General features: G+C 44.0%; 1 long non-coding RNA gene across 1 annotated transcript; it reads right to left on the bottom strand.

Annotated features, from left to right (window-relative positions):
- Positions 1–8,591: 8,591 nt before the first annotated feature.
- On the bottom strand, positions 8,592–11,401 carry LOC118260585 (uncharacterized). Its single transcript, XR_004782252.2, has 3 exons — positions 11,238–11,401; positions 10,569–10,665; positions 8,592–9,133 (listed from the first exon to the last, which is right to left on the bottom strand). It is a non-coding gene; the product is annotated as an uncharacterized LOC118260585 (long non-coding RNA).
- Between the last annotated feature and the right edge of the window lie 1,789 nt (positions 11,402–13,190).

Genomic DNA, 13,190 nt, shown 5'->3' with positions numbered 1-13,190 from the left:
GCAGAGCAGCCACTGGCACTTGCAGTCTGCCCTTGTAGGTCATGTTTTCCAGCCTTTCAGTCGTACTGCCACTCTCCTCTGCATTGCTAGAACAGACTCATATTTTCCTTGAAAGGGGATGCCCCAAAATGCCCAGCTGAGCAAGTACACATAAATCCTGACCAGTGTGAAGAAGCAGAGGGGTGACTTCAGACCACAGATATGACATCTGCATACTTGTATCCAGACATATATTGCCTGTATCATTCCTGCCTTATGTATAGTTTGTAACCAGCTACAGCCTCCAGAACTTTTTATTATGTATTTGTGCTGTTGATTATTCCTGCCAGGTTGTCTTCTATTTCTAAGACTATTTTTAAGACAGTTAAGTTGCTTTTTAAATTCTTTTTCTAGGTTATTTCTTCATGTGAGAGAAGATGATCAGTCTGAGTTCTCAGCTTTGTTTTTCAAAGCCTACTGCCCCTATTGCTTATCATCTACAAACCGATGACTACAATTTCCAGTCCCTCAATAAACTGTCCCTCAATAAGACCTGCTAATAAAAATACTGAGCAGTAGAAGGCTGACCACAGTCTTTACCTGAATATTGTTGCAAACTCACTTTTTATTTATTATGTTAAGGTGTCCTGGCTTGGGCTAGGATAGAGTAGATTTTTTCCTAGTAGATGGTATGGTGCTGATTTGGATTTAGGATAGAGTAATGTTGATAGCACACCGATGTTTTTACCTGTTGCAGAGCAGTGCTTGCACAGAGCCAAGGACTTTTAAGCTCCTCATACCGCCCTGCCAGCAAGGAGGCTGGGGGTTCACCAGGAGCTGGGAGGGGACACAGCCAGGACAGCTGGCCCAGACCACAACACAAGGTAAGCTCCATCACACAGAATAACATTTCCCTAAGAGGATGAAAACAGAGATGTCTCAATTTTTCCTCATGTGTCTACAGCCAGTTTCAGACATGGATCATAGGAACAGAGACTTGTGCAAGAAGAAGAGGCAGAGTTTAGCTGTAGACCTGGCTTATAAAAACCTGTAGACCTGGTTTTCAAGCTGGCTTTGGGTCTCACCAAACTTGTTAAAGACATTAGGAATCTCTTCCTCACCAAGCAGTATAACCAAGAATGTAACAATCACAGCCTGCCAGCCTATGGTGACTCACTGGGCATTGCAAAGGGACAAAAAAGTGTCATTCCTTCACTTTCTTTTACTACTTGTCAGGGGTCCAAAACCTCCTTTAACATTCACCAATAATTGCACAAGCTCCTCAAGACTATCTGTTACCACAAGTATTTCCTATGCATACTACAGGTCTTTATGCTCCCCAGTGCTCCTATGAATTCCTTTGATTCTTGAATCCATTCTTATTGCAACAGCCAGAGGTGGAAGGGCTTGTATAAAAAGAGAAAAGGTGATAATGGATCTGTCTGCATGTTCTACCAGCCAAAGATATGGCCTAAGACACCTATTTATTACTGATTCTTTTGGCTGATGCTTTGTTATATAAGAAACCTCTAACTTTTTCAGGTCTTGAACTAGTTTGCTAAAGTTCAGAACTTCTTTAGGAATAATACCTATATTTTATCTCACTCTTGTAACAGAACACATCAATTTGTAGAAGAGGATCCTGCTTACCCTGTCAATTTGAAACTGTGTTGTTGATTTGACTGTAAAATATGTAATTAATGACAGAAAAAGGGGGGATTTTTTCCCAATGCAATAGTCATTAAAGCCTGTTTTCCAATGGAATACTGACTCAAGTGTATCTTGCAAGCATTCAGATGTGCTTCTAGAATCCCATTTTTTGACATACATTGAAATTTGTATCCTCTGAGCTTATAATTAGGCACCCTTTGGAAACATGTAGGCAAGATTTCTGTCTTTTAGAACAACCTAGGATGGAAAACTGCATTGAAACTGGAACAGATGCTGTCCCTCTGGAAAACTATTTGGTGCCAGCACAGCTAGCTTTATAACCTCCTTCCAGCATACCCAGTGTAGCAAGGAGAAGACTTTAAAAGTAAGTGGAGGACAACTAGGGCTCTCTAATCTTTTGTTTGCAGCAGCCCAGAGTTTTATTTAGGCTCTACTAAAGGCTGAGACAGGATGTGCTGCTTTCAGTGGGAAAGTAGCAAGCAGTAGCTGAAGTGCCCAATGGCAAAGTGAACCAGTTCACACTTCTGTTTTCTCTCCTGATACTGAGTCCAGAAGAGACTTGAGTCAAAATCTGTGTGGCGTGAATGTAGCTTGTCTCTTCCAGTATTTTCCAGTCCTGTGCACCATTAAAACAAACAAGTCCATACTGACTGAAGTGGAGGCCACCAGGCCTCGACTGATCTGATCTACAGCAGCAGCATGGACCTAACATTTCATTGGTACCAGTTCATTTTCAAAGAACTTTTCTTCTGGGGAGAGGACATCAAAGAGGAGGTAATTTCTTTGAATTGAGTTATTTTCTGCCTGCCATAAACATAAAGATTCTTCCAGGCATTGTGAGCTCCTCTCATCCTTCTCACAGTGAGTCTGGGAGTCCTTCTCAAGACACTGAGTACTTCTCAGTGGGATTTGGGGTGTTGTTTGATTGCTTGTTATTTTGCAAGTGTAGGAGTGCTCTTTTGGTACGAATTATGTTTGCCCTATTTTGGGTTACCACCAATCCTAAAAGAAAGAGACTATACTTAAGTTCAAGAGGTCCAGGTGCAGATGGTAGGAAGACTGGGAGTTCATTTAGTCTAGCATTTTTTACATTACAGACATATTTTAGGGCCATCTTTGCACAATGTCACTTCCAGTTGCAGATGGTTTCATTGAATCTGTTCATCCTTTCAGGGTATATTCAGTCCTCAAGATTCTTGGAGCTGCTTTCTGTGTCTCTTTACAGTCCTGATTACAGTATATTTCGTGCACAGGTACACACTTTGCCATCTGTTTTATGAATAAGAAAATCACACAATAGACCCCAGATGAAAATTATTCTAGCCTGACTTTGGATATCTATCATGGTCCTCTAGATTTATGGCCCATCAACCAACAACACAGAAGGTAGCAAGTGAATACAGCCCCTGGTCAGGAGCATAGCAAAGAAAATGAACTGGGGTCTCCCACAGAAGAGCAGGTTAATCACCAGGATTCTGATCAGCTTTCTGGACACAAATCTTGTCTGGATAGAGGGGTGGAAGGCTTAGTGTGTAATCCAGTAGCTGGCTGTCCCCAGGGCATCTTTTAAATTGCCTCCAACAGTCCCAGCCTTCTTGTGTGCTGCCAAACCATACTCCTGTCATCATGTGATGGGCTCTATCTTGCATTAGTTTATTTCAGTGGTAGGAGAGGACAGCTTCATGTGCATAAAACCACAAGGAGAAGAGAGGTAGTGCTGGCAGTGTTTCTTGCAACAACGGGTTGCTTCGCTACCTATTTGAGGGTGGCATCATCTGGCTGCACAAGGAGCTGTGGAGGTGAAAATGAGGCTGTGAAATCATATGATTAGGCGATTTTCTCCCTGTGATAAAACCTAAATTAAAAATAGACGTTAAATTGTTCAATTAATTAGAGTGCAATAATGTAGTCTGTTCCCGTGCTCTAATTTGTGCCATGTTGAAAGTAGCTGCTTTCTTCCCCCTCCGCCCCCTTATAAATAAATCATATGCTTTCTGGATCAACTCATCCAATTATATCTTAATTGTTTCTAGGAGCAAAACTCACTACTACATTAATTGTCATACAAGCATTTGTTCACAGAGGGCCACATTCCCATTGGTGATATTTTAATTATTTTTACAGTGCAAGCATGGACTTCAACAGCTTATTAACACTAGAGGGTTTAGTAAACTTTTAACAGCAAACAAACAACAAAAAGTGTGTTTCTTGTAAGGATTTTGATAACTTCTTTGCTTGTTTCTTTATGATATTTCTGAAGAGGCTGGAAACCCGAACAAAACTCAAGAACATGGTGTGGATATTGAACATACATATGGAGAAGTATCTGACACCAGTGACCCCAGAATGATAGCTGATGTGCTATATATGTCTATAATATGTATATTGTGAGACAGTGTGTAGTGAAGAGGAGGGGTTATTTTCTCATCGTGTTACAATTAAATTTCTGAAGTGTAGAGGGGCACATAAGGTTTACAAATAACATTCAGTCAGGTACTTGCAGATTTAAATCGAGGTTTAAAACGACTGAAGAAGGCTATAATGTTCTGACCTCTTCATGACATTCAATGAGGCTTATTCTCCCACATTACTTTGGGACTGTTAAATCTCCAGTTTTCGCATGTGTATTTTAGCATATGATAACATGCTATGTGGTTAGATTTAGGAGAGGGCAAGAGATGCTTGAATCTGTAGGATCTTACTTATATTAGAGGCTGTTAAGCATGGAACTTTGTGAATATTAGGTCTTCACACTCAGTTTGGTTTTCCTGGTCATGTGAAACACTAAAAATGTTTAAACCTCTACCTTCAGTTTGACTGTATCCTTACCAATAAAAATATAAGATAGAAAATAGTGGGAAAAGCTCATTTTGAGTCAAGAAAATCTTTAGCCTTGACATAAAATATTTGTTTTTAGCTGAGATTTCAGTTTGGAAAACAAATAAATAAATGGAAAGGGTTTTGGTGATGATTATCATTTTGAAATGAGAAATCAAAAGGTGTTGTTCAGGCAATAGTGGGTGAAAAGGTGTTCGGTTTCTCTTGATCTTCCCTTCCTCCCCCTATAACAACAACAACAACAACAACAACAACAACAACAAACACCTTCCTAATGACTTATGTTTTAAGTTGCTTTGTGCCATAGACAGAAGTTTCCTAAATGCTTTGGTTGAGTAGGTTTTGCATTGTCAGCGATGGAGTGGAAGAGAAGAGCTCCACCCAGCAAGAGCACATTGGCTAATAATAACTCTGTGCCAGTGAGAAACGAGCATTTGTTCTGCACCACATCCTTGCAGTCTGTCAAAACAAGCCCCTTTGCAAAGAGAGAACAGGACCAACGTGAGCTCCTCTGGCCTGCCCAGAGGCATCTCTCACCCCTGCTGAGAAAGTTTCTGTCCCAGGACTGGGCAGGCTGATGGCTCACCCTGGCTCCTCGGTGTCTCCCCTCTGCTCTTAGCTCTTACAGCAAACAGGAGCGCTTCGTACAGGTCCTAGCACAACAAGGACATGTTCTTGGTGCACAGACCAACAGAGGGCCACCAAGATGATGAAGGGACTGGAGCACCTCTCCTTTGAGGAGAGGCTGAGAGAGCTGGGACTGTAGAGCTGAGAGAAGAGGAGGCTTAGGGGGGATCTTATCCATGTCTATAAGTACCTGGAGGGAGGGTGCAGAGAGGATGGAACCATGCTGTCTTCAGTTGTGCCCAGGGACTGGACAAAAGGCAGTGGGCACAACCTGAAACACAGGAGGTTCCCTCTGAACACCAGGAAGCACTTCTGTGCTGTGTGGGTGACCAAGCACTGGCACAGGTTGCCCAGAGAGGTTGTGGCATCTCCTCTTTGGAGATCTGCAGAAACCACCTGGAGATGGTCCTGAGCAACCTGCTGCAGGTGGCCCTGCTTGAGCAGAGGGGTTGGACCAGAAGGCCTCCAGAGGTCCCTTCCAACCTCAGCCATTCTCTGGTTCTGTTGGGCCCACTTTGCTTTTCTGACCAATCAGTGATGACACAGTTAGAAATAGGATGAAGATGAATGGTGGCCTTCAGTACCTGGCAGTCCCCTGTCTAGCACAGCTACATGGGTGATACAGCTTCCTTATGGCCAGAGAGCAAACTTTTATTTAAAGTTAAGCCTGAATACACCATTATTTCCCTTTCTGTAACTTGCCAGCAGATAATCACATAAAAACAGAGAGGATGGACGTGCTTCCCAACTTGCTCCTCAACAAGGAGGAGGAGGATGCAGGGAGATGCGCAGAGACACCGTGCGCATCCCTCAGAGAACGGGCTTACCCAGGGAGCCACGGAGGGGGCAGCCACACTCTGCTCCCACCCCTTCATTCTGCACAAGCACTAAAAAGGGGCCAGAAAAGGGAAAGCCACACCACAGAGTGGAGCAGCCTATCGTTGCAGCACCTTATGGAGTGGAGCTGGGGTGCTGCTCAGCATTGCTAGCTCTCTGCCACCAGGACGTTACTGGGAGAAGACCACAGCAGGGATGACAAGTGTGATATTAACCTCCAGGAGAAAAGACCAAAAAAAAAAAATACAATTTTAAAGGGTAAGAAAGACAGGTAAAGGGTAAAAAAGACTATTTTAAAGGGTAAGATTAAACCATCTGGATATATTTTCTTGTGAGGAAAAAGCTAAGGAGAGAAACTTTTAGCCCTTGAAATTGAAAGCATGGGCTGACTCTGTATCTGCAGACAGATGGAGTGAATTAGCAGCACCCAGTGATCTAATACTTGCCCCATAAGGATCCAAAAGGAGATCCAGCTCATACACTTTATCCCGCATGGACAGCAGCACCACCACCAAAGCTCCACTCCCATGAAAGGAGACCGTGCAGGACTGTGCCCACAACTCAAGCATACTAGCAGCCAAGTATTAGGCCAAGTAGCCTTTCATTGGCTTGAGGAATTGTGGGTGCATACCTAATCCTGCTGCAGGTCAGGGTGCTTGCACCGCAGCTGGTTGATGCCTCCCCAGCTCCTACAGGGGTGTCTACTGGGGAGGCTGGAGGCACTGGTGGGTGGTGGCAAACCCAAAACACCTCTGCTCAGCTCCCTGTTCCACCTGTAGGTGTTTCACCTGAGCCTGCTTAGTCCTTTGGTGCAGCGGGTCCCCACCTGAAGAAAGGAATATCACAACTTCCCCATCCCACCTCCATAGGAAAATGACAAACATCAGCTGCTCAGGTCCTGCTCTGGAGGCACAGCAGTATTGTACAGGTTGGGCTGATTATGGTTTCTTCAAGACCTATTCATGATGCAGTAGGACCCCTCACAACATCTCAGTTAGTAAACTGATGGAGACAATCTGTGCCTATTCTTTATTCAGTGATTGCTTTTTGCTGCTGAGGTAACGCAAAGGAGCCTTATTTCAGGCAGGGATCTGAATTTTGGGGTCAACGCCAGAGATGAAACCTCTGATATTCAAAGGTTTTGTAGCCAAACATTTAACAGAAAGACTCTAGAAACCCAGCCGGGGGCCTCTGAGAGGACAAGCTCAACGAACAGCACTGAGGGCCCTCCCTTGGCACAAAGCCCTCTGCAACACTGTCCATGAAGCCCCGAGGACCTGGCTCCCCTCTACCCCTGCCCCAGACTGCTGAAGACACCAGCCTCTGAGGCCCAGAACTGAGGGTCCTGTGCATGAGATTTTCTTTGGGGCTGTGTGTGAGGGAGTGTGTAATCTGACCCTGAAATGTTGTTTTTAAGCTAAACAGAAGTCTGTGTTTCATATTAGCGATAGGCAATATCCCTTGGCACACAGCCAAATTACACAAATGGACACTTCATTTAGCGTATGTGTATACATATGTATGGTTATATTTACATTTCTGTTAGGCTATCTTTCTCCATCTTCCCTTCATATTTGTTTTTCATTCTGCCTCCCCTTCCTAGTCCCTTGCTGTAACAGTGCTCTTCTAATACTTGTGATCTTTAGCTGCAAAACAGGGACTTTTGCCAGTCAAAGGTTTAAACAGAAAATCTTGGGTGCTTCACTGTCGTTTTCAAAACCACCTTAACCTCTTGGGAACATAGTGCCTTACTGAAAATAAATAGGAAATAGGCTTATAAATTTCTGATTCCCTTTTGAAAACGAGATGTAAACTGCCTATCCTTGAAGTGCCATTAGAGAGATGAATTCATGCACCTATCCTGTTCCTAATGAGAAATTTATGTGTTTCTGTAATGATAAGTGAGAATAAGAAGATGTAGCTGAAGGTAAAGTTTTTATTTATTTCTTCCTAGATTTCTATCTTAATCTTTTCCCACCTCATTTTCTAGTATTTGTGAAAGGACATAAGTCTTCCAGCTCTGCAATGCTGTCCTACCACTTTGGGTATGGATCAAATAACTACTGATCTTCTGTGGCATTTCAGAGTTCCATATTTCAAAGGTAAAAAATTCAGCTTCAAGAACAAAAGCTAATATTGATGCAATTATACAAAAAAATTATTAGAGGATGTGCAAAATGAATTATGGCTATTAAATAGGAGGAAACTTTCCACTGTTTTTCACAGTTAACAATGTTATACACCCTGGCAAAAATGGCAAAGACCACTGGACAATTAATAGCATACAAAGATAATTATGACTCTGCTATTCACAAGCAAAAGATCTTATGCTTGATTACTCAATGTATTTGTTTCTTGCTTTCACCTCTGTTCAGAATTTTTATCTACAGCATATTTGCTTACTGAAGTATCTTATTTATACTTGATAGGATATTTTTACTGTTGCCACTAGAGGTCTATTCACCACTACAAATATCAAAGAAAGAGGCAAGCAATACATTTTCATCTCTGGATTTTATTTCTTTTAATTATTGTTCAGTGTTAGTATTGAAGTAATGATCTGAAGTAACACAGCTGTGGATGCCTTAAAGTAATAGGCTAGATATTAGCTCAGACAGTGCAACAATTTTTTTAAGGGTGTATACAATTCCATCTTACTAATGTTATCCTTTCGGTTTGGTAGCTTGGTAGCTGGCACTTCTTATGTTTTTTTTTTGTTTTTTTTTTTTAATTTTCCCTCCAGCACAGAGCAGTTGTTTGCTGCACCCAGCCTCTTGCAGCACAGCTAGCAGACAGGATAGGTGTGTAAATAAGACATTCCCCTGTGGTAAAGAAAAGAAAAGGCAACTGATTGCATCCTCCCCAGATTTGCCTCCGGGGGATGCAGTCAGCTACTACTGACTGCAGCAGGATCTCAAGCTTGGGTAGGATCAGAGTTTGTTTGGCCTTCTGTTTCCAATGCTTGCTTGATCCCTCTTTCTTTCCTTCCCTCTTTCTTTGTCAGAGTCCTTGTGAACAATGCCTTCACCCAGTGTATCTTTTCATCCCTTGTGAAGTGAAGCCTCCTCTTCTGATTGTACACGCCAGGGTTTATAGGAGGTTTTAAACATTTTTCCCACTTTGGCTGATGTCAAATGCAGGTTTTCTTTGCTGATTATCTGAAAGGTGCCTCTGCTCAGCTCTGGAGGGAAGGAACAATACTGCTCTGTAAAGGAGGGTTTTGCAAAAAGGCTCAGCCTTGACTTCAGTCTATTCCCATTGTTAATCAATAGTAAAATTCCTGCTGACTTCAACTTTCAGTTAGGCTGAAACCCATGGCATTCAGAAATCCCATCCACACACCTTTTGGATTCATTGTTCAAAAGTACCTAAGTTAGAAGGCATTTACTAAACTCCACCATTCTTTCTCTGATCAGTTTAAAAGCTATTCTGTCTATGTTTTCCCCCTCAATCTGCAAAGATGAGGTCAGCTCAGAATAGGATCATGTCTTACTCCGGGAGGAAAAGCAGGAGGAGGGAATCTCATACAGCAGGGAGACTTTCTGGAAGCATTTTTCTCTGCCTCTGACTGGAATCAAGAAGTGCTGAAAGTGTAGGGCGGGCTCTTGAACTTGTACCCAGAGCCACCCTCCAGCACGTTTTCTCACCACACTCTGGCCTTATGCCTGCGCCTTTGCCTTCCCTGCACTCACCCTGGCTCAGCTCCAACCACCCGAGCATGACCTCAGACCCACAAATCAGTCTGCCCACACAGTCCTGAGGCTATAGGAACAGTGTTCTGTGGATTAGTGGAAGAAATGGGACAGCCCAGCTCTCTAAGCCTCAGCCTACAAATGGGACTAGGAGGAGAAACACCACCTGGGACAAGAGCCTGCTGCCTTGGATTAAAAAAATAATAATGCAGGCCTGGAAATGAAACTTGGAATTCAGACACTGAGAATCTTTGACTTGCTCGGTTTGAAAACTGCCCCCATTGATCGACTGTTGTTCCCATGCAACATGCCCCCAAAGTCCTTAGAGGCCTTGGCTTTTGTATGGCAGCCTCCTTTTTGTGAATTGAGCAATCACTTGAGTGTTTCAGCTTCAGACTCAAAATGCTTGGATCAGGTTAGCCCTGTGCTGTCAGGGTGGCAGATCCTGGCTTTTGAATACCTGGTGTCAGTCACCTGGTCCTCACCCGTGAAGCCTCTTCAGACCTAGAAATAGATGCTGTGGGTGGTTCAGTGGCAGCAGACTTGCAGACCCATCTTTTTTATTCCACCCTGCCTAGCCTGCACCACTCCCCCTGACATGAACACATGCCTTTTTTGTCTTGTGGGCCGTAAAAGCTTGGGAAAACTCTGTTTGGTGAGGGAGCTTGCTTTTAGCCAAACTGCCTGCCAAGCATGTGAATCTCAGGAAACTTAACCCTTTCAATACACACCCAAGTGTTCCTGTACTCATCAATCTGACTGACCATGTGAAAAACTTCAGTTTGAAAGGATTGGTCAGCCACCAGTGGGCATTTTACAAATGAAATTCCAAGTTTTTCCTTCCCCTACCGATGACGATTAGCATTAAAGCTGAGCAAAGGTAGGGAGGTCACCTCATGATGAGTGTTGGTTTTTGTAACTCACCTCGGTGTACAAATGGCAGAATTTGCAGTAGGAGAGGCTCAGCACCAAGCACAAATAGCTCCTGATTGTCAGGAATTTACACCGCAGAGAGACCATTCTGGCACAGAAAGATGGAGCAGATTAACCATCCCTGGCAACTGGTGATCACCAAGATGTAACACAAGCATCGTGGGCAAATGTCGGTGAGCAGTTGGGCTGTCTTATGTACCCTCTCTGTAGATCTACAGCCTTCCCTTCCCTTCCCTTCCCTTCCCTTCCCTTCCCTTCCCTTCCCTTCCCTTCCCTTCCCTTCCCTTCCCTTCCCTTCCCTTCCCTTCCCTTCCCTTCCCTTCCCTTCCCTTCCCTTCCCATTTGAGGGAATAACTCTGTCTTGCTGAGTCGTTGTGGTAAGATGGTGCTGAGACCATCTTAGACAAGAGGAGAAGCTTCTCCCCTCTGACTTCTTTTGGGAGGTGGCTTCGTGCAGGCCTGTGGTGGATCTCTGTGTGTTGCTGGTGGACAGCTGCTGTGTCCCCTACTTTACTTGCTGCAGAGAAACATTGATTCTCCACTGTCCCACTGAGCTGGAGACTCCCAGAGACAGATCCACCACAGGAACCTCTTGCTGCCAGCCTAGTCCAGCCCTCCTGGCTCAGGCAATGTCAATCCCTCCTTGAACAAAATACTTACTTGGCCCTTTTGTACTGTTTGTATGATCTTGGCCATTGCTGCTTCCTGGTCACAAGGCTCCTGTATTGAGGCCTGGTGTGGGCTCCTCACTCCACGTGCCCGGGGAGTGCAGGTTGTGGCTGATACCGGTGCCCAGCCATGCCTTCACTACTTCCTCACGCCTTATAGCTGTGGACAGGAGACCCGTAGCAGCTCCGTGCTGTGCAGATGCTTCTGGCACTTGGGCCTGCAGGCCTGTCAAGCAGAGGGGCAACAACACGCACACATGCATCCACCAGCTTATATACTTCTAAAAACTGGCCCAGGGAGGACTTCCAGACACCTTCTGATCCCCCTGTCCCAAAGAAGACTCACCAACTCAATGCTGCTCCTGACGAGCATTTCTCTGTACCGCTCTTCTGTGCCTACCACAACCCTCCAAAAAATCTGTTCCACTGCTTTTCTGCCCTTCCCCCCTCCACTGTGTAATTCCCCAATCTCTTGCTGCAATTCCCGTACATACAGCAAACTTCTCAGTACTGGAAGACGTACTCTCTGGGTCTCCTCAGGTTCCTTTCCTGTGCACCGAGCAGGCACTGGTCTTCCCACTGGTGGGTTTGGGGAAGGAGAGCTGGGAGTGGGGCCTGCCATACTCAGTGCCCTGGCAAATCCAGCTGGCATTGAGCCCCAGGTCTGAATCCACACTGCAGACTTCCAGAAGTATTTAAAGCATGGACCTATGCACCACTGTTTTCTTCCCATCCCTCCTTCCCCTAAGCACTTGTGAGGACAACATACTGCAATTGGCTGTCTTGTTAAACCTCTGAAATTTCCACCCTAAAAAATCAGGAGGGGAATGCGAGACTTAGCTGTTTGTCTACCCACCAAAAAAAAAAAATGTTTAAAGAAATTTAATTATGACATTTGTGCAAATGCAAGGAGGACAGATAGTCAAGCTGCTTTGATTATGGCTGATATGATTTTGCTAACAGGCTACTTCATTAAGCAGGATGGTTACTGAGACAATAGTAACTAAAAATAACAGGATGAAAATCTGACATATAAGGGGACTGTTGAAGTTCTGTCACTTGAATAGCAACATAAGTCAACAGAAGCAACAGAGATTTTTAATGCTGCTGTTGGATTTGTCAGTTTTAAGGATTTTTTTTTCTATTCTATACAGCACTACTTTTTTTTTTTTTTTTTTTTTTTTCCTGCTATGGTTTGAATAGAAATTAGTAACAAAATAAGGAAATAGAATCAATGCAGAAAGAAGTAATATTTAAAGCAAGGAAAGACCCACATAGCATGACATTGAATTGGATTTTAATGGATAGCCTTATGCTGACAGACATTGAAATTATCTGCACAAAGCCCCCATGGGAGCTATAGGGAAGGCACCCGCCAAGAAAACCTCAGAGGCTGTACCCTGGTCTGTGCCTGTCGGTGCTGAGAGCAGCACACGTTTCCTCCTGCTGATAAGCCTGGGTGGCCAGACCTGTAGGCTGCCCTTCCCACTCTTCTTGCCGCGTGCGGTTGGAAAGGGAGGTTTCCTTGTGCATTCCCCTACTGTTTGTTCAGACAGGGAGGAACTAGAAAATAAGTCACCCCTTATCTTTATAGCAGCATTACCTCAAGGTCCCAAACAATACCTCGAGATGGGTTCTTCACACACTTGAACGAAGAGACACTTGCTGTCTGAAGAGCTTTTAATCTAAAGTGAGGGTTCTCGGTCCTATTAACCCAGCCTTTCCTACATTACAGACACTTACTGGCTGTACAACCTTCATCACAGCACAGACCTGCAAGGCTGGACAGCAGGATATTTATACTGTACTCTCTGTTCCTGCTGTGATAGAGCACAGAGCTGGAGAAGGGCAAACCTACATAAGGAATGCAGGTAAATGTTAGGTGATACATTCATAATTTCCAGAAGACAAATAAAAAGAATACAAAGTTTATTCTCCTTCCCTG

The sequence above is a fragment of the Cygnus atratus genome, chromosome Z, assembly GCF_013377495.2.
Source record: "Cygnus atratus isolate AKBS03 ecotype Queensland, Australia chromosome Z, CAtr_DNAZoo_HiC_assembly, whole genome shotgun sequence".
NCBI lineage: Eukaryota > Metazoa > Chordata > Aves > Anseriformes > Anatidae > Cygnus > Cygnus atratus.
Note: the sequence above shows the minus strand (reverse complement) of the source record. Positions and strands in the feature narration are given on the sequence as shown.